General features: G+C 44.3%; 1 protein-coding gene across 2 annotated transcripts in view; it reads right to left on the reverse strand.

The window, feature by feature from the left end:
* PAK5 (p21 (RAC1) activated kinase 5) overlaps positions 1-21,981 on the reverse strand; it is an 88,872-nt gene that overhangs the window by 60,317 nt on the left and 6,574 nt on the right. For both annotated transcript variants that reach the window (XM_042884350.1, XM_042884360.1), the window contains exon 2: positions 1,140-1,279. The gene's annotated coding sequence lies outside the window, so the exon portion shown is untranslated. The remainder of the gene's footprint in view (positions 1-1,139; positions 1,280-21,981) is intronic.

Genomic DNA, 21,981 nt, shown 5'->3' on the forward strand with positions numbered 1-21,981 from the left:
TTGGCTGCTTTGTGTGATTAAATCCATTATTTTCCCAGCCAAACTGCAGGTACAAGTCTCCTTTCCCTCTTGGGAACTTAACAAAAGAGCCAAAGGTTCAGTTCTGAGTCATATCTTAATTTTATGGCAGTGGTGTTAATTCTCATTACTCTGAGTTCTGATCATTCATACAGATATAAGAGAAGCAATTAAAAATGACTTTAACCATAATGTTAGAGAACCATTCTGCTCCTGGACATCCTGAAATTCTCTAACGGGAACTGAGCTTGTTTCTACACGCTCAGTTGGATTTGGTCCCCAACACAGTGCTGCATTCCCCTGCAAAGTCACATCCAGTGAGAAAATGCAGCAAGATCTAGACCTCTATTAAGTTCAACTCCCAACGGAGAATTGGGCTCCTTGAATCATTCCATCACTTGCAACTTTCAGACCATCAACGAGGATGCACAACAGCTGCACAGACAGAGCACAGGTAGAGAAGAGAGGATTTGCCTTCTGGCTTGCGAAAACTGGCCCAAGCGTAATGAAGTGTATAGCTTTTCTACAATCATTTGTTCAGCTCCATAAATCCCAGGGCATAATTCAGGCTGCCGGGGAGCGCAGCTGTGCAGGAATCTCTGCAAGAGTGGAAAAAACACTGCAACCACCTACAGCATCAGAGCAAACCGTCGGGAGCTGTGCTGGGTGCCAGACCAAACGCTGCTCTCATTTCACATTGTGTTACTGCTGTTGATTTAAAAGGAGTCGCTCAGTTGTAATACCATAAATATCAGCAGAATGACTCTCACTGGCAGCCTGAAGTGAATATTAGGCAAACAAAATCCAACACTCTATAACTGTCCTTCACTCAACAGTACCTGTTTAATATTATTATGGCAAAGATATTGAAATTGTTACCAGAAACCCAAGCAGAGACTGCAGATGCTAGAACTCTCCACCAGTAAATGTTTTCCTTGCCACTGAATACCTTCCCTTTCAAAACAGAAACACCACTTACGGCGGCTGACATCCAGAAACCCATGGCTGATCTGGATATGCAGGAGGGTGCGCTGTGAGCAAGGACAGACATGGCAAACAAGGAGAAATACATGACAAAGGCCCTGGGGAAATCACGAAGGAATAGCTGAGCAGGGACCCACCTTGGGGCTGAGCTGACCAGGAGGTCTCATCCCACAGCACTGAAAACCACGGGACCAGCGTGTGTCGGAGCTCACCACTGCTGCAGGCTGAAGAAACGTCTCCTGTGAGGGCAAGCACTCAGCCCAGCCAGAAAGAACTCCTGTTGGTAACAATCAGAAAACAGTTATGGAAAAGAAGCCAAGAGAGACCAACAGGAATATCAGTCACATGTCTGATGAAAACAGAAATAGTGTACTTGTCATAAATACAGTTCTGGAGGATCTGAAGTTACTTATGGCCTTGGGTTGAATTCAGCACACAGATTTAGCTGTTCAAAAATGCAGGCTTTATTTATAAAAACTACTGAGGAAGGAAAAGGGTGATGACAATCTTCCCATGTCAAGAGGCTGCATGGTTACACAGCTCAGCTAGGGTGGGAGAAGCAGGTCCAGATCTCTTCAGGGTATTATCCAAAGCAGAGATTCAGAAGAGGACCTTCAGAAGGAATGTGCTTAACATCACCACAGTATTGATGTCTATGTATCTCCTTCCAACACTGAAATACCCACAGAAACTGAGGCTGAGACTTAGGCTAGCCATCCTTTGGCAGCACAACTCAAGCTTCTCCTTGCACCTCTGCCAAGAAAGATGGCCATCCTTCCAGGCTTTCTGCTCAAGATCCCAGAACAGAGAAGCACACTTCATACTCACCAAAGTTAACAGAGAGGAGACGCGTCTCTGGTTCTGGCAGCATCAAACCCAACATGGCCCTACACCATTGGCCAATGCAAGATTCATGACTCTAGCTCCATCATCAAACCAATACTGACTCCTGCACCCTGCAGGATGAGGCCCCACTGCTTATACCTCAGTCTCCCAGCAGCCACCAGGAGCTCACCTGAGTTACACGGACAACTCAACCACTGAGCAGCAACAATCAACTCAGTGAGCAATGGAATTTCTACGGACAGGGAAAAACTCAGAACACTGGGCAAAAAGACTGCTTGTGCAGGCAGGGAAAAGATTTTCAATTGACACAAGGCTTTTGCACATCACTGAAGCTCAAATAACTGCTAAATTTGGCCCAGAATACCTTTTGCTTGGTTATTTGCTGGCATCACACAGGATTTTTTTTAAATACATTTACAAACCATATCTCTTAGCACCAACAACCTCAGCAACACCAAGGAATTATGCTGATTCATCTCTTCTGAGGAGCTTAGTTGATGTCAAAGAGCCAAACCCATCCCAGTCATTACAAAATTTACTTAGCTGATGCGACCGGCCAAGAGCTGCATCTGCTGCACATGCGGTGCAGTCCTTCCCGGGGGGACTCACCTCCTACACAAACACTGCAGAGCGGGGAAAAGATCTGGATAAATGCCATCTAATTGCATGGTGATTTGTCTACATCTCCCTCAGAGTCTGGATTTGATTTCAGACCTCTGAATCCACCTCTCCTCATATCAGCATTGCACAGGGAGGTCACAAATTCTGAGATACAGCTCAGGTCTGAGGCTGAGGGGGTTTACACCCTGATCTTACCCATAAGACTAACCCTATGCTTAAAGCAATGCAAGTACCAAAGCTCACAGGACCAACGTTTGATTTTTTTCTCCAAGGCAAGAAGTTGCTTAATTTGCCACTGGTTTACTCAAGAAGGTAAGTGTCTTTTTTGGGGGGGTAGCTCTTTTCATAAATTTTGACTGTGTAACATATTTTCAGAATGCCATTGCTATGGCTGCATTCAGAGTATTTTCAGAATGCCACAGCCACTTTAAAAAGCATCAGTGAAACTAATATTAAAAATGACTTACTGCATAATTCATGTCCTTCAGAAACCACTTCTTACTCAACTGGAGAACCAACCAGCCATGCATTTTACATCACTTTCTCATTTCCTTAGAAGCAATGTGTTACTTTAGGGAGAAATTCCACATGTTTGTGCTTCACTTTAACTTGGACAATGCAAAGCTCTCTAGCACATTCCCCACATGCTAATTAAGTTCAATGCGATCATATGGGGTGGGAAGCAGCAGTTTGCTGGGTGTCATGGGAGGCAAACTCAAGATTTAAACCAGATTAATTATCAGGCTTAATCAGACTAAGGGAGGAACTCTATCGTAGGTACAAAATGCTCTACTTAATTTTCGTATTTGTTTCCTTTGGATGCTTTAACATAAGAAAAACAGTGAACGTTACACAAGCATTGGAGAAAGCACTTGGGAAACATCTAGCACAATAAACACAGGAATTGATACAAGAAATAGAACTGAGAAAGCTTGTGGCACACACAGTCATGGATAAACCTGCTTCAGAGCATCCTAAAAATTCACAGCCACAGAACTGTGGGAGGACGGCCCATCCCTGAGAGCTGTCAGTGTGAGAGTCCCCACCACAGCCACCTCCAGAATCTCCCTTCTGCCCAACTACCTGAGCTGAGGGACCCCAACTCCCCAAAAGCCCTGTAGTTTTATTCACTTCTTAATTTGTCCTTTCACCAAGGCAGAGTAACTGTCACATGTTCCACTCAGTAAAGATGGATCATTCACTCCAAGTAATTAAATTATATTACTAAAGACTTGTGGTACCTCATAAGGACTTGTCTATGACGTGCCACATAGAAAGGTATATAAATTAAATAAAAAAGATGAAAATCTGCATACCCTAACTGCTCAATCCTTTGAAAAGAAACCCATCGCTCTTGGATAAAATAAGATGGACTATAACTTTAAAATACTGGTTTAGAGAGCCCATACACTCCAGCTGAATCTTAAGCCACACTCAAGGAAAACGTCTCTCCCACACACTTGGCATGAGATGATTTGAATGAGACAATAAGTAGACCCCAAAATCCTGAACCGGGAAGGCTATTTTTCAGATAAGAAATCCCGTTTGCAGGCTTTTATTACGGCACAGCACTGCCAGTGTTTAAGATGGAGCAGGGCTGCCCACGTGCCCAAATGTGGATCACACAGCAGGTGTGTGGGGCAGCCCAGAGGTGCAGCACTCCTTCCACTGCAGCATGTCCACCTGTGACACCAGGCTGCACTAACATGCACTTCAGGAAAGCAACGAGCCCTCCCTTTCTTTTTCAGTTCACTGACACTCCTCAATGTAGGTTATACAGAAAGGAAATACTGTAATACTTTCTCAAGTAATTTGAGGAATGGAGACTCAGTGCCTTAATTAAGGTTAAATAATCAAGTTCAATTTCTTATAATTAAATTTAACACCTATCAGAGTTAATAGGCCAAAAATAATAAACCACATGAGAATAATGAGAAAGCCAGTCCAGAAACTCCTAGAGTGAATAATTCAGTTATTCAAGTACCAAAATCTGGCACACGTGCCAGCAGGAAAAAGGACAGTTGGAAGACTCAAGTCCATGAGCAAAGTCAACCAGAAAAACTGCAGGAAAATCAAGGCAGGGTAAATTCTAGCTTCAAAGATTTTCCAAGCAGAAAAACATCTACCTTTAGGATATTTTTTTCCCATTAAGTTTCAGGAAAACTGCAGAGTTAGTGCCGGAAGGGTGAAAATATTCAGGAATGAAAGGATTCAATAAAGTGCTTGTATAAATCACACACACATACACACATACAAAAAGGACATTGCAGGAGAATATTTTCAGCAGTCTTCATTCCCAGTGACACCTGGATGAGCCACACACACGGCCCTGCAGATCACTGCAATGGCAGGTCACCACCATCAAGCTGGTCAGAGTACACTGCAGGCGTACACAGAAGCAACTGCCACTGTTACCTGAAAGGTCCCTAAGAATCCAAGGCCTAAAAAAACATGACCAAAAACCAACGCAAACAAAATATTAAGAAGAGTTGAGGCATCCCAGAGCTTGGTTCACTGCCTTTTTGCTGACATTATATGGTATTTTTTTAGGATATTTTACTTCTTCCTGAAAAGGCAGTGGTTTTAATTACCAGAAATACGGTGTTTGCAGTGAGCTCAGAACTGTGCCCTAGAAATCAGTAACAAAAATTTTCAGCTCTGCCTATATAAACACTAACTGGTTTTTCTTTTTTGCTCTATCTTGAAAATTACGATGTCCGACAGATGACCCCTTCTTGTTACAAACCCATGCAGAGAAGCAGCTACACGCCTTATACAGAAAGCAATTCAAATATGCTGGTTTAGTACATCAAATACTCTGCGAGTGGATCTGTTTAACTACCAGCAGTAGACATCTGCGTTCATACTGTTCATGCTGTAAAAATTACGTCAAGATGAACAACTTCTTAATCAAGGTATTTCAATAGTTTGTGTAAGCTATGCAGAAATACAACTAATTGCGTTCAGGACAGTGAGAGCAGGAAAACTGTGCCAGAATCAGGCAAACCAGTGATGCTGTGGTTGCTATGTCATCAAAACATTTACAGCAGATCTCACTAGCAGTGCCCCACAGCAGGAGGTGTGCCATCAGACATTCATATACATACTGACACCTCTGCATGTCACCCAAACAAGTCTGTACCAGGGGGTGCACCTTCTGCTTGCCATTTCCCCCAGCCATGCATGCTGGTCATGACAAACAGGCATGGAAACGTCCCATGTGCTCCTTACTGTAATCCATGTATCTCAAAGAATAATCACAGCTAAGTGAAAAATTTTGGAAATCTGTATTACTGTCCATGCTGGCTAAGCCTGTGCATCTGTTCAGCAGGCAGGCAGTAACTGCTGACCATCACCTGCCTGCATCCCAGATCCAAATCGCAAAACTCAGCCATGCTTGCAGGAAGGCTCTTTGATGTCTCTGATGGCTCAAGTCAGAAGAAGTTACTTTTTTCCTCCCCCTTAATATGCTAAAATCTCTCAGTGTTACCAGAAGAGTGCCTCCATCAGGCATTCAGACACAACTACTGCTTAACTCTTTTTTCATTCCCATCCATGCACACCTGGGACCTGCCATGACAGATTGTACTTCCAAATTTTCCTACTTCTTCCTAATTAATGTGGAACAGCAATATGAGAGCTGTTTCTTGTGGCTACAATAGAGGCGGTGCATCATCTCCTCTAAGTAAGAGGGAGAGCTTCTGTCAACACACATCTCTCTCCTTATCTCCTCGAGGAGCTACTGACCCTCCAGGAGATGAGGAGGTGCCAGGATGGGCAAGAAGGGGCTTGGTGGAGCTGGGACTGAGATTGCACGGCAAAGCTGAAGAGTGGGAAAGGTTGCTGGGCATGGCATATTGGGGCTGAGCACTAGTGAGAGGTGTGTGCCAGCCCCTGGAGCATGGATGCAGGAGTGATGTCCACCCTAGTCACAGGAGAGGAGCGGGAGCTCTTATGTGAAGCAGATCAGATGTCTGTTTCCACTTTCCAGTCCCTAATGCACATCCCACTGTAACCAAGCATGCAGGACAGGCAGTCTCTAGTTGTGCTCCATTCCACATACCCCCCATAAACCAGCAGCGACCAGGGCTGCCAGCACTGCCGGTCCCAATTCCCCTCTTCCTGCTGCAGCTTTAATCCCCCGCCCATCTGCTCCCCTTCCCTCTGCACAGGGTTATCATGGCACAGCCGCTTTTCCCTGCGGGCAGCTGACTGACAGATGCACAGCAGGGGGATATTGGGCCTCTCCATATGATTATCTTTTTCTCCCCGGGAAGGATTTAGTTTATTGAGGTTGTTGCTGAGAGACTTCAGTTTAGACGAGTGTTTTACTCATGAGATATAACCCAGAGGGTGTGGTTTTGCTTTCCTCAGTCAGGCAAGATTGCGGGGATCACTTCTGTATCCCTAGGAAAGAGGCACAAGGCCTGAATGAGCTCCCAGGTTTAGAATCTCAGCCAGGCCTTGTTCAGCTGCCAAGTTACCCCAAACATACCTGCCTCCCCCCCAGGAGGAAGCTCCACGTGAGATTTCTCCTCTCACTTGCTCTCAGGCTCAAGAATGAAGACAATGACTCTCCTTCTGCCACGAGCACGGCTTGAAATACACTTCTGCACAGCACATGCCTGTGTATACATACACACACAGGTGCATGTACACATCAATGCACGTGTAAATATACATGCACACAGCTTCAATCAACTTCCCTGTGCCTGAACCTGTGGGTTCAGCTTCATTCTATATTTTCTCTAATGTCAAATCTGCTGGAGAATTTTTGTAAATAACAAAAATCAGAGATTCTCCATCCCACCTTCCCAAGGTACGCAGTCTTGAAAAACAACATTCATTATCGAGATCCTTGTAATTTTTGTGTTCTCTGGACATACACCATGCAAAAATTTAGAATGCAACTTCCCCATTTCTTCCGATTGTTGCCCATTTTCACAATGCTGTAGAAAGCCTTTCCATTGCTGCTGTGATGAGCCCTCTGCTAGTCCCTAGTCGCTGTGTGCAGCAGAGCAGGCTCCAGCCAAGCAGATCTGTGGCTGTGCCCACGTGGTCCCTGCAGCATGGCCAGCACTATCATCAACACCTTCTGCTGATGCATTTGTCTGATCCTGGCCCACGGGTTCAAAAGGTCCCCAAGGGAGGGATGAAGATATAAACAGCACGATCACATAAGCCTCCTTAGGAAGACAGGCTAAAAAGAGATTTGACTTTCTACAGTGCCATGATACGGTATGTTAACACAGTTTCAGGACACATGCAGGGCAGTAAAGGGATCACCACCTCTGTCTGGGCTGCAACAAATGAACACATTGCTACGTGCCCCGCAGACCGCTTCCCAGGGAAGGCAAGCATTCTGCAACATGCCCATTTGCACAGGTGCCTGCCCAGGCAGCAGGACCTTCCCAGCCGAGCTGCCCAAATGGAGCTGGTCTGAAGCTGGCCAAAGGCAGTAGCAGCTTGGCTGCAGCCAAAACTGTACTCAGCCTCAAAACCACTCAGCATGTTTGAGATGCCTAGTTTCTCCAGCAAAGATGGAAGGGCTCCATTACCCTGCTAGCACTGCGTTTCCTTACAGTACCTACAGGTGTGGATTTCACAGCTCCTGCCAGGGGCTGAAGCAGAGACTTCTCCCAATCCTAGAACACCGCAGCATCGTCTGGGCAGGCAGCGAAGCTGTGGGAACTGAGCCCAAGTGACTTCAGGTATTTAAAGCCCCAACTCTTACTGAAGCGATTAAGTGATTTGCTCTGTCACATTTCTAACCAACGGGAGGAGGGGACAGCCCTGCTTCACTCAGCCAGCCTATCTGCATCCACCACCCCTACCAGCCTGGGACACAGCCACACTGGCACCCCATCCTCACGAAATGTACAAAACCAAGATTGTGCTCCCTGGTGCTAATTTTGCACCTTTTTATGACTCCTTCCCACCCAGTAACAGACATAATTACTGCCACCACAAGATTATGGTAATGCCTTAAGAACCATGTTTGAAGACAGAGATAAACCCTCACTGGAAACCATGTGTTGATTGTTTTCCTCAAATTAGGCAACCATTCTCTATAATTAAAACATTGCTACCCCTTCTGTAATTAATGCAATGCAGTCAAAACTAATTAATAGGACTGGTGTTTAAAAGGTCTAATTTGTCTAAATAGGGCAGTGTATCAATGAGCAAATTATACATTGCCCCTAGGAAACACACCAACACAACTCTGCCTAACCAAGTTGGTGAAAACACATATACTGAATGAAGGCTTCAGTCTCCATTGGCTCCCAGAAAGGTAATATCACACTCTGGTTCATTCTTAGAGCTTCATTTCCACCCATCTCCCTCAGCCCCATGGCTGTAGGACCTGGGGATGTGCAACACCTCATGCACAAAGATGCCATTCCACCAACAGGATGGGAACTTGCAACACCAGCCAGTGCAGTATTAAAACTGGAGAACTTCTGCACTGGGGAAGAACGTTCCCATACACGTTAAAGCTTCTTTTGTATTCCCTGGCATGGCATTAGCTACCTTTATTCTCACAGTGACAACTGTAGGCACAGCATAAGGAAATTTTCCTGTACAAGTGAGCTGCCCTTGGTCCAGAGCTGGCTCTTTCCATACAGGCAAGCTTCTCTCAGAACACAGATAAACTTTACAACCCATTCGTGCTCTGGTGCAAGACACATGAAATGCCAAGGAAGTGGCTGCTGCTCATGTGCAGTGTTTCTGCAGACTGCCAAGGAGCAAAGGGCTTCACAAAAACATCATTTTCAGCAGTTCCACTTTTGGGAGAAAGCTGGACTCAAAACCAACCCCTCTTCCTTGCAGACACATGCCTGAAACAGGGATAACACTTGCAACACCGCAAATGAAGGAAAGCCCAAAACCATCTCACTGCAATTGATTTTTTATTAGCCAAGTCAGTAGAGTGATAATTATGATAGCCCCCCTGGGCTTATCACTACTCAACCCTTAAAGGGCAGCAGGGAGATAAACGCAGCATTTACACATGCATATAATTGTTTTATTTCTGCATTAAATATTCATTTCCAAAGGGTTCCCAGCACACACAGCACTTCCTGAAGCACCGTGCAGAAACCAGGTTTGCTGTCTCCTCAGGCATTCCCGTTTGCTGCAATTCCTGCACAAACAGCTGCTTGCTAACATGCATTTGGCCTCATCCAGCCTTCATGTGGCTGAAGCAATACTGGCTTCACACGTGGAGGAAGCTGCAGGCAGCACATTGGGAAGTCTCTAAGGCTGCCCTACTACACCCAGAAAGCAGGTCTCATCTCTTGCCATCTGCTACTGATGTCGGATTTCAGGTAGCAAGAGGGCAACAGCGTGTTCCAGAGCTGCAAGTGCTGCTAGAGCAGCGACAGCAACACATGGGAGCACACAGGTCGCCTTCACCTACTGCTGTTTTGCCTAAGAAAATTTTTATTATCTTTTGCTTATGCTTTTACCTGCATTTTCCTTTTCCAGAGAAGATAATATGAACTTGGAGCTGTACCTTCCACAATTACCTTGGCCTGAATGAACCAGGTATGAATTACACACAACCTCAAAAACAAACACCAATGAGACAAGCACTACGCTCATAACAAGGTCCAAAGCACAGGAATCCATGCAAACCCAACCCCAGCAGCAACTGGTTTTGCAGGGATAAATAAGGTCCTGTGAGTAGTTCCATCTGCTGGCCCACCAGAAATGGCAACAGTGGGAAAAAACAAACAACTAAAAACAGAACAAAATGAAACAAAAAACCCCCACGACCAACGCTAAAACTCCCCAGGATATACGGTTTACTCCAGTGATGACACATCCATCCTCCCAGTTGGCTTCTCAGTCACACAGAGCCTCAAAGACATAAGTATAATGGTACTTAAAGTTGCTTTTTATCATTAACCGGAGCAGGAAAGCGGATGAGATGTCAGGCGAAGAGCAATCACCTTTGCAAATTGCAAAGTTTACTGCACAGGAGCCAGGCACACAGCAAGCAGCAGGTCAGCACCACTACCCAAGTTCCCATATGCTTACCTGCTTAGGAGGTGGCTTCAGATCAATTCATGGGACATTTGTTACTTTTTTTCCTCACCCTCAACAGAGGAAGCCCATGACAACATCTGCCTGAAGAGCTTTTACAAGACCTAAGGGATTAAAACACCCCACAATTGCCATTACTGCCAAAATCAAGGAAGATAAATGTGCTGAAAGCCTGAAAACACTCATCAGATCCCGGAACAGCTCACATCGTTAGGCTTTGTACAGCCACTGACTTTCTCCAATGAAATTATAAACCCTCCCTTAATGGAATTTGACAACTGAAAAATAGTGAGATTTAAAATAACAAGTGGTCCCTGCAGCATCCCCTGCAGCAAGGTTGGAGACACAGAACTGACCTTCAGCTTAGCCACCAAACCAGAAAGCCTGCAAAGAAGGAAAAGTGCTGGGAATACCTGTGTTAAGTCAGTAGCCCATCTTTCCCCAAGAACAGCTCTGCGCTGTCAGGCTTCTTCCTTCTTTTTAATCACTTAAAAAGCAATAAAAAGAGGAAACTGCTGCGCACTGCCAAGACTGCGAAGGCATCAGAACCTGCTGCAGAAGCCAGTAACAAACAGCCTCAAGAGAAAGACTGAGGAACTCAGAGCACATTGTCCCCATGTCACAGGGCACACTGTCCTTAAACTGCATCCATATGAAATGGAAATGCAACTCACAAGGTGGGAGAACGTCAGCCCCTTACACTGCAGCTGATGAGGTGGACTCTGGTACATCAGAGACACCTCCAGGGTCAGTCTTTGCAAAGGATGTTGATAATACGGGAAGGATATGGGAGAAGGCCTTAAAAATAACTGGATGGGAGAAAAATGCCTCAATGAGAAATTTGGAGCTCAACCTGTTCAGCCTGTTTACAGGAAGATTGAGAAGTATTGTGATTACAGTGTAAAACTCCTTCACAAAGGAAAACACAGTGTAAAAAGGAGCTTTGTTATCTCTAATATGGAATAAAAGGAATCATGGTTGAAAGCTGAAGGTTATGAAGAGCTGGTGAGGAAAGCCTTTTTACACCATGAATTGTTAAGCTGGAAGAGGCTATCAAATAAAGCAGTGAAAGCTTCATTCCCTGGATGCCACACAACACCAACCTGCTCTTTGCTGGCTCAAGGCAGCACTCAGCAGCACCAGGCTGCCAGCAGCACTCATACGTGGCAGAGCCAGGCAGTGTATAGGGAACTCTTCGTACAGCTGCTGGGAACCAACACCTTTGTTGGCTCAGTTGGGTTTTTGCTGAGGCAACATTACGGGCATTTGATTGTTGTGATTTCCTCTTCACCTTTCTGCCTGGGAAGTAACTACTGAGGGATATTAAGCACAAAGGAAAATGTTTGCTCCCACCTTTTTTCTACTCCAGAAATCATCTGATGTTTGCCCACACAGCATCAAAATGAGCATCTCTTATGCTACTTATTAATGTTTAAACATGTTTATTTCAAATGTTAGCAGAGTTCTTTGATAAGTAATGACCCAGGTAAAATAAAAATAGCTAACAAAGAAAAACAAGACCGGCTGGCTGCTCCACCATCACAGTATTCTCAGAACAATTATGGGGGACAAAGATACAGAGAACTTTATGGAGATGGCTCAAAGCTATGGAGGTTTATAGTAAAGCCCTACAACATTTGCAGTGACTGAAGATGATCTTACCATATATCTACTTGTGGTTCATATTTTTCAGAGTAGTACGATGTATTTCAACTTTCTCTTGTCCTGAGAGCTACCTTAGGGCTTCTCAGTCTAAGGAACACTCAGCCATACAGAGGCAATGCAATATAGGCAGCATGCACTGCTGATGACAACTAGTAAGGAGGCAAAAAACCAACTCCAATAATTAAGATAAGGATTTCCAGAATGTTCTATGGGAACAAGATCAACTGGAACCATATTTCATATTTCAGGTCCCAGACTAAAGATCTCTGCATCACACCAGTTCCCTTAGAGCTGCAAAACAAGGACCCGATCCCTGGCTTGGCAGAGGCAGGATTTCAGCAGTGGAGCAGTGGTTTAGGAACAGAATTGTACAAAGGTCCTTCCTGCAACTGCTAACTCCATCACAAAGTGACCCAGAAAGCTTTTGCAGAGTACCTACCCTGTCTTCTTCTCCTAACACAGGTCCTAACACAGCCCCTAACACAGACCTTCTGATTCACTTATGCTCAGTGCCCAAAGCAGGCAGTGTCAGTTCTACCTATTGCAGAAGCCTCTGCTTTTTGTAAAGCTCATTTAAACCCTATAGAAGTCCCCAAAAAAGGCTTGATATGCCTCTGCTGCAGAGCATAGGATTAATACAGGTCCTTCTACAGAGAGGTGAATGTCATTTGCAGAACTGTGTTAATTCCTGATTTGAATTTAGATGATGTTTTTAAATAAGGAAAAAAGCTCAGAACATCCGCTGGGAATCCATGACTTGGATAAACTTTAATAAGTCACTAAATACAAGTGAGAAGTGCACCCAGACTGCAGCGCTGTATAAAGATAGGAAAAAAAGCAAGATGAATTCTAGAGAATAATGGCATCAGATTGCATATTATAGGCATGGCTGATGTGTTCTGAATGATAGGATATCATTTAGCAAGCTCAAAATCAGGAAGCTCCAACTGTAAGAAATGCTCTCAGAAAGAAAGAGAAGAATAGGACAAGTTGGAGGTTTAACCTAGGGCTTTCCTACACAGGCACTTTTCTCAAAGGAAGGCAACAAGAACCAGGAGAGAAAAGGCTCTAGAACAGATAGGACCACAATGGGGGCTAAGGAGACAGTAAAGTCTCATGTTAATTCCAGCCAAACTCTCCAGGTGCTGACAGTTGACACAACATGCCCTCACAGTAATCCCTCTGGCGTGAATGAATGGTAACAAAGCTCAGGCATCACTGGATTCCTCAAAATTTCAGCATAACCAATTTATTAGCATCTTCAGATTAAGTCATTCTGCAAGATGGCTTTCCAGTCCCTAGGAAATAGGTACCCATAGCTATTACTGCAGCTACCATCAGCAATGTGCATAGATAACAGGAGCATTCTCCTGCAGCTTCCGGCTGCCACAACAGCACCATCAGTGCCATCAGCCTTTTACATGTACCAGTCTGTTTTGGCTTCATTTTAAATATTAGCCCTATATTACCTGAACCTGCACAGTGTTACAATAAAAGACAGTCAAACACCTGTCTAGGAGATGGCAATGAGGAAGCTTCCCTTGGGTGGAAAGGAAGCTTGGCATCTTAAAGTGGATTAGCATGCAGCCCACATCTTTACTTTGCTCTTCAGCATGGGAAAGGCCTTTTACAGAGAGATGCAGAAGCAGCAGCTGCACTGAAGGATTACATTTGAAGTATGTTACTTTCAAAATGAATGAAAATTGTCTCTTAACTCCTAATCTTTCATACTGTAGACTCAACTAAAATGGATATATATATATATATATTTTTTAAAGTTATGGAATTTAATGTTCAGTGCTGCAGGGCTGCACTGACTTTAAGTATTTGCAGTCAAAATGTGAAACCTTTTTCCTTTCTTCTCCCTTAACTTTATCTAAAACTATGAATATTCTATTTGCTTAAATATATCCAGAACAGAGGAGCCTCAGAGAACCACAGCCTTTATCCGGGACAATCTTCTGTGCTTGGGAACTACTGCAGAGAACTCAGCAGCCTGCCACCACCCAGCTATCAGCAGCAGCACATGGAAGGAGAGGAGCCTGCAGGCACAATTTATAGCTGATGCATAACATCACTGAAGAAGCTCAGAACACCAACGAACAGTTGTGGAGGAAGTCCAGAATGCTGTCACTTGAGCAGAGGCCAGGAGCAGGTCAAGCCTTACAGAAGAAGGGCAGCGTTCCCTAAGCAAAGCAGGACCATGGTTCTGGTTTGGGAAACTCAGCTCATTACACTGAAACATTAAGACCAGGAACAAGAGAGAACTGGAAAGCACATCTCGGGGTGAAAAACCAAATGATGAGCAGGAGCACTAAAAGGATGCACGTTGCCACACAGGCTGTTCGTAAATGAGTACTACACAACTTTTTAAGGAATAAAATATACAGTGCAAATTATACAGGAACGGCAGAGCAGGGACAGTGCTGTATATCAAAGAATGCTCAAAGCTCAACAGGTAACTGTGCCAACCTCAGTGAATTTTGCAATACCATGCTCGATTTCAGAAACCACAGCAGAGATGTGGCAGCACAGCCACCTGAGCAGAGACCAAGATTCCGTCCTCTGGCTCTTCCTTCATAATGGAAAATCCCAACTACTTTCATGTTGACTGGTTCACCATCTCAGTGGCCTGTGTCTGCAGAACCTGAACTTGCTGACATCAGACATGTCTGCCCCTCAGTCAAAAGAAACCTTTTCAAAACAGCAAAATTCAACACAAAGCAGCTCACAGGGCAAACAGCAATCTCAGTGTTGTACACACAGCAACTCCCTCTCCATTAACTCCATGATCAGAAGAGAAATCTTGAAAGCATTATGAACTGTTCCCTGTAACCATCATCCTAATGTTCAGCATAATTAAGCTGAAAATAGTGAAGAAATCTTAAGAGAAGGAGAGGGGAACCAAAACCAGCAGATATACTCGTGACGGCACACTGAGGCAGTGCTTAGGGCCAGGCTCTGGCTGCGTGTGCCTGGGGCTCTGATGCAGCTTACTTAGCAGTACCAGCACTGTTACTATTGACCAGGAGGCTTATTTTTGTACATAACCCATAGTGCTTGTTCACAGAGGCTGATAGCCTGCAGGGGATGAAATATTGATGATCCTCCCAGTGAGACCAGGCAATGTAGAGAAAGGACTGCAGCATGATGCTGCTGGGGACTCCCAAGCAAAGGCAAAGCAAAGGAACGCCTTGCAGAGGTGTAGGCACAGGAAGGTAAAAGGGGGCAGAAGCAACAGAGCAAAAGCCCCCCACATCTCACTAGCAAAAAAAAATGCAGACCCCAGCAAAATCAGATTAATAAGCAGTACAGAGAATAAGAAGTAAGGAACAAGTAGCCATTGTGTTCAAGGTGCTCTCTAGACAGCAAACGCAGACATACAGACCTGAGGAAAGAGGACAGTGTAAAAGCATGCTCGAAAACAACAAGCAGACCTCAGAGCCAAGAGGAAGGAATCATCAACCTCAACCTCCTGCTTCTCCCAGCAAGGAAGAATAAATGCCAATGTCAGCAGTATGTTCCTCCTGGAGGCAGCATGGACACCGATGACTCACTGCCTTTTTTGTTTTGTTTTTTTTAATATGGAGAGCAATCAGGCCAAAGAATAGACATGCCTTACTGCCGAGAGGCGTTAGGAATTTACAAAAGGGTTGGTAAGACCAAGTGGGCTCAAGTCCCTATCAAGAGCTAAAAGAGTCAATTCCACCTGGCAAAAAAAAAAAAAAAAATCAGTCTTTCTGCCTGAATTTCAACTTAGCCTCTGGGAAATCCTGCTTCTGCTCATTCCACCCCAATTTTGGGGCAAGCTGTAATTTCCACTACGAAAGGTCAGACACCTGCACAGGAGCCAAAAAGGAAGGGAAAAGAGCCCTTACCCTCACTCCAATCTCTTTTTTCCAAGGAGGATACTGGAAAGGTGAACAGAGAAAGGCACAGATACTACTGAACAGTGTACTGCAACTTTCAATTTTTTTTTCCATACTTTTTTTTTTTTTAAATCTCTTTCATTCTTCTGCAATAACTGGGTTGGAACAAATAACAGCCATTTAATTAGCGAGTTAAGCTCTTGATTACACTAACCATGCACTCCTGGCTTTGCAAATAAGATGTGTTTTCTTTTGTTCACAGCAAGACTTCAAGTGCATCACTGCACTAGTTACAGCAACCTAAAAACATACAACGAAAAATTAAAAGCTGAGAATTATTATTACTTTAATTTTCAAAAGGGAGTCTACCTTGGTAGATTTTGCACCCCCCTTTTCTGAACATTTGAATGCTGCCAAGAAAATAAGATACCTGCAAATGGACCTCGCTCTGGCAGCTGCACCCATCAGTAGTTGTACTCCTGCAGAATCTCAAACTTGACTGCCTCAAAGGCAACAGTCACAGCAGCAGAAGAGCTTGGAGATTTCCCTGTTTTTCTAAGCAGGACACAAGCTCTCTTTCCCTGCACATCACTTTCATCAGACAAAGGATAAAAAGAGCAGTGAATGCAAGAACAACCACAGAGACAAAAAAAAAATTTCTGAGCCCCCAAACCATCACTGTGACAGAGAACAAACACAGAGAACAATCGAGGATGAGAAGCAAACTGCCACCGTACCTAGAATGAAGTTCACTTTCAGGAAGACATTTGCAATAGTATGCAATGACTGGAGCAGGGAGATTAGCTAGCTATTTTATGTAAGAAAGACTGCTCGAATAATCAGTTTTTCTGATGTTGCCATGTCTTTTCAGTTGTTAGTGAAGAGCATAATTGCTCCTTGAGAAGCTGAATGATTTTAAATTAGATGGAAAGATGGTCACTGCGAGCAAAGATAATTTTGAACATTCCATCCAAAGTCGTAGGTTCATGAACATGAGTTGAAATGAGATGGAATAATTAATCTGGCAGCATTCACTTAATTTGCCCTCTTCCTTTTGTTTCTTCCTTCCTATGCACAAACATGGGAAATAAAAAGCAGGAAAATAAATGAATTTATCTAGATCAACCCCCTTGACAGAGATGGAAGCAATTAAGCCTAGCTCACATGAAAACAAATTTGCAAAGTCACTCATACTACTGCCACTTGGCATTGGTCTAAGGGTTTTTCTTCATAGCTACCCTCTCTCCAAGCATTGACCAGTGCCACCAACTCACGCTGGCTGAGGGATCCCTATGGGCAGCAGAGAGCAGGGAGCCCACCTGAGACTGTGGCTGCGCCCTTAAAAACCACCAAGGATGGGGTAAGTTGAGCCCACCTGTAAACTTTCTGCAAGGAAGAGCTGTTCATCTTACCCCAGGCACTGATTACTCTGAAAATCACGACATGATGGCTACAGCAACTGCAAGGCCTGTTTCTCACCCGCTGATTCAGATGAGCCATTGTTTCAGTGTGGGGTAAGCCCCGCCAGAGAGGAGCAGCAAAAACACTGACAGAAAAAGATGCCCATTTGACCAGTGAACAACTAACAGTCACCTGAAATCTTAAGGGAGGTGTGTGGACATTTCTCCCTTCTCGAGCAGGCTCTGCTCTCAGCCTACAGACAACAAGAGCTCTGCTGATGAAGATAATGACGCATCTGTGAGAGGAGCTTTTAGTAACTGGGGCAGAGGAGAAGCAGCAGCAAGAGGAGGAGAAGGAGCCTATATAAAGCAGCCAAACTCAGAAAGAGCCAGTACTTTCTCAGGAAAAAGAAATGTAAGAGGCAGAGAGAAAAGCATGGGGAATTTTGGAACCGACAGATACATTTTAGGAGTGAGCCAAGATCCAGCCGCATCTTACGATATCTTTCATGCAACCCTCACCCTGCAGCTCCAAGTCAAAACCAACTTACACACATGCACCCCACCACCTAATGAAAATACAAGGAGACTTTCAGGCCCTGACCCCACAGCACCAGCTGAGGCAGGGGATCGACAGCCTCCTGAGGCCTGACATTAAAGACAAATGTCTACAGAATTCCTGCACCGAAACTGAAGCTTGTTGAGGTGCCAGAGCCATGAAGTCAGGTAATACACCAGCATCCTTGGCACACCCATCCAGCACAGCAACAAGCCCCACTGCAGCTTCTACTTTCTGAACTGCATCAAATGAATTAAAGCATCACCAGACTTCCGGAAGATCCTCCTGAAACCTGCAACAGAGGAAAGCCTACAGTGTGGGAGCTGAAGGACCACAGAGCCCACCTGGCTGTGCACCTCATCCCAAGAGACCTGTGTGAGAGAAGGGATGGTGGCCTGTGGGTCACAGCCTCACTCTGCCATGCCACTGGAACAGCATCCACCAGTGGATGCTGAAAGATAGGGAATGAAGAAGCAACCACTGTGCCATCCTCAGTCTTGCGTAAAAATAGCACACAGCTGCCTGAACACACAATAGTCCAAAATTAAAAGTTACCAACTCTTACTGTCAATTCCTGATTTTGGCACGTCTCATTTCTCCATGCAGCATCCTTGGGATATCTTTGGTAAAGACTTAGATAACTGTCAAGGTTTTTTTTGTAAGCATATACGTGTGCAGATCAGATAAATCAGCTGGTACCTGTGGCACATTTCATTCCTCCATGGCTGTGCAAAGAGCTCACTCTCGTCCTGCAGAGCGCCTGTGCTGCCACTGGCATCATGCACACCCTCAGAATCTGCTATACACTGCTGTGCTGTTAGTGCTAGCAGCTTCCTTCCTCATTGACTCATTCCACGTGCTTCCAAGGCCAGGTTTTATTGGCACACATCTCCACCAAAACATCTTCCCAAGCACATACTGCATTGCTTGGAAAGCCACAATGGATGATGACAACACTCTTATGCCAAGTACAAATCATCTTAGCTTTAACTTTCTTCTGCAGTTTTTAAATGTAACTAACCACAGGGTTGCAACATCTGTTTTTTAGGGGGTGAATGAAATCTCTCGTTGACTCCTTGGGCACTATTGTACACATCTCAGTTTAAGTGCACAAGTCCAATTTAATTCAGTTTGACTCTTCATGCTAAAATAGCTCAAAGAAGCAATGACCCAGCTAATTCTTGGACTGAGATCATGCAGATACTATTGACAATTTCAATTTACACACTTGCTCTTCCTGCTTTCATGTAGAGGCATTGTTGTTTCTTTTTAAAATCATTAAAATTTACACAAAGAGTAAATAGCCCCTTCTCCCTGCTAATCCTTCTGGGAAACAAGTGAATCATTTCACAGAAATTTCAACCCAACATAGTCAGCATAATGCAGGAGATGGCAAATTTCACCATCAAGTAATTCAAATGTTTGAAGTGAGAGGAGCTGGCAGGAGGGCTGCAAAGCACAAAGCACCTGGTACACCGAGCATCCTCAGCTACCCATGGTCTTCATATAACAACAAACAAAAGCCCAAAGAGCAAGTCTGAGTTGTTAGCTAACTCAAAAAACTCATAGCTGAAATGCCCTCCTGCAGGCTGCCCGCATCCTACAGACCCACTGTTGACCTGCAGCCAGTCTGCCATCCTGCAGCCCAGCTGCCTGCTCCTCAGAAGGGTCAGACCCTGAGGACTTCCTTCAGCACAAGCTCTTCTCCATTTCTACAGGAACCTGACCTGAGCCAGTCTTGTCTGAGTAAATGATGGACAGCAACTGGAAAAAACACGTGATTATGAATACCAGTAACCACAGCTAATTCACATTTCACATAGAAAAACAAGGGGGGGAAAAAAGGCACGGCCTTCACACAGCCTCCCTAAGGACAGCAGCACAGATTTACTGGCAAAGGACAGTAGTGAAGTCCCCTGCTTCTAAAATTTTATTACTTTTACATAATAGGCTATCACACATTTACTAGCACGCTGTGAAGCGCTGTCATAAATATTTAAACTGCAATGACAAAGTAACTGAGTCGCAGCCCATTCCTGGTCTTCTGCTGCTTGCTCTCTCAGGCCCCTGATGAAAAAAGCCTTGCTGTGTCGAAGAATAAAAGACACAGAAACACATGAACCAAGTCATCTGCACATACCTGACCTCAAGTAAAGCATAAGAAACTTACACTTGTTATTAAAAGGTCTTTCTGAACCAGAGCCCCTCACAGCTGTTACAGGCAAGTCTGTAATCAGCAACGCTGCATTCCCTGAACATTTGCTGATGGCATTAGTTATTACATTTGATAGCTTTATAGCATTATTTGAAGCTTGCTATTTACCTAGTTACACAAGCCCCAGCAGCTTAGAGCCCGCTCTCTGTCTGGGCTGCAAATCTCTGCAACTACCTCCAAAATAGCCCAGATTTTATGACCCGTTAAGCTTAATGATAAACCCTTGGATTTATGTTCCAGGCTAGTGAGCAATGAGAGATCAAAGGCTAAGCGTTGATTTATCTGCAGGACAAGGGAACACGTTATTTCTATATTCTTATTTTTCTCAGCATTTGCCATGATGATTGTAACGCTTTGCTATGACATCACAGCACTTCAGAATGTTATATCAAAATCAAGATGGCACTTGGACCTTTTGCAGTGCTGGTATTTCCTCTTCCAGCAGGACGGGCACGCTGCTGGGGCAACTTTCCCTCTTCTGCTTCCCCTCAGCAAAGGATCCTGCTGCAGAGATGTTAGCACCAGATCTCCTCAGTGATGGGTAGCACAACGATTTTCAATCTACATACACTGTTGGAGGTGGGGGAATGATCTAGGGTGTCTCACTATTCTTCACTGCACCGTTTCTGTGTATTTGTAGTGCTCTACTTGCGATGTCACCTGTGCCTGGAGTTGATGTAGGTTCTGTTTCATGATGCTTTAGACCCAGAATCATGAAAAGACCGGTGCATTAGTCAGTCTTTGGCTTGAATGACAACCTGACATCTTTCACACATTTTTAAGAACTGTACGGTGAAGCGATGCTATTCAGCATGGCACAGAACTCTGCTTTTATTATTGCTGTTCCAAGAGTTTCTCTGAAAAATCTATGCCTCTGAATTTAGGGGATTGAGAGACAATCTCCAATCTTCCCTTCATTCATACTTCAAAAGGAAATAAAGAAGAAACAATGCCTTAAGTTACAGGAAAAAGCTTTAGAAACTGTAAGGACCCCAAATGTTCGCACAAGTCAGAGCTTCACGTTTGCTTAGCTTTAGGATGCTCAAAGTCAGCCCCTTGGGCCCCAGGTGCTTTTGTAACTGTTGCCAATACCACTGCTCATCAGCTTTAACAAGGGCAGGTGGGTGTATCACCAAGGGACAGAGCAAACCACTGGAGAAGTGCTAACAAACACCATGATGTTAAAGGCTAACCTCATTTATGGGGATTTTTTTCAATGACTATTACATCTGTCGTACTGTGCTGCACAGGTATATTCACACTAACAAAGTAATTCTGAGAGCGGATGGGAAAAGTAAACATTAAAGGGCAAATTGTGAGCAGCTGAAGTTTGCAGAGCAAAGGTGGTGTTTAATATAAAGGGGGAACCTGTCAGAGGAGTGGTGTGTTATCTAGTCCTCACCTTGACTGACAACTTGACAGCCTTTCACACATTTAAAAAAAAAATCTTCAAGAAGCTTTAGTTAGCAATTATCACTAATTTTCACATTTAGTCCATGAAACAGTAGATGCAGTTTAACATCTCGCTACATCAGCATGGTTGACTATTACTCTTTTAAACAGAATTGGAAATTGATGTAAAATTTCAAGTTGCTGTTACATCAGTAAGATGCCAAGAGGCAAAGTACAGAGGAAGAGAAATGTGTGTTAGAAAACAAAAGGCAGGGCTGTAGCCCTTTGTGTTGATGGGTAGCAGCATCAAGTTCTACCAGATTCTAAGTCAAAACGCTGCTTCTTCAAGCGCTAACAGGTAAT

Source organism: Lagopus leucura, unplaced genomic scaffold, assembly GCF_019238085.1.
Source record: "Lagopus leucura isolate 7727_CA_CO unplaced genomic scaffold, USGS_WTPT01 Super-Scaffold_73, whole genome shotgun sequence".
Taxonomy (NCBI): Eukaryota; Metazoa; Chordata; class Aves; order Galliformes; family Phasianidae; genus Lagopus; species Lagopus leucura.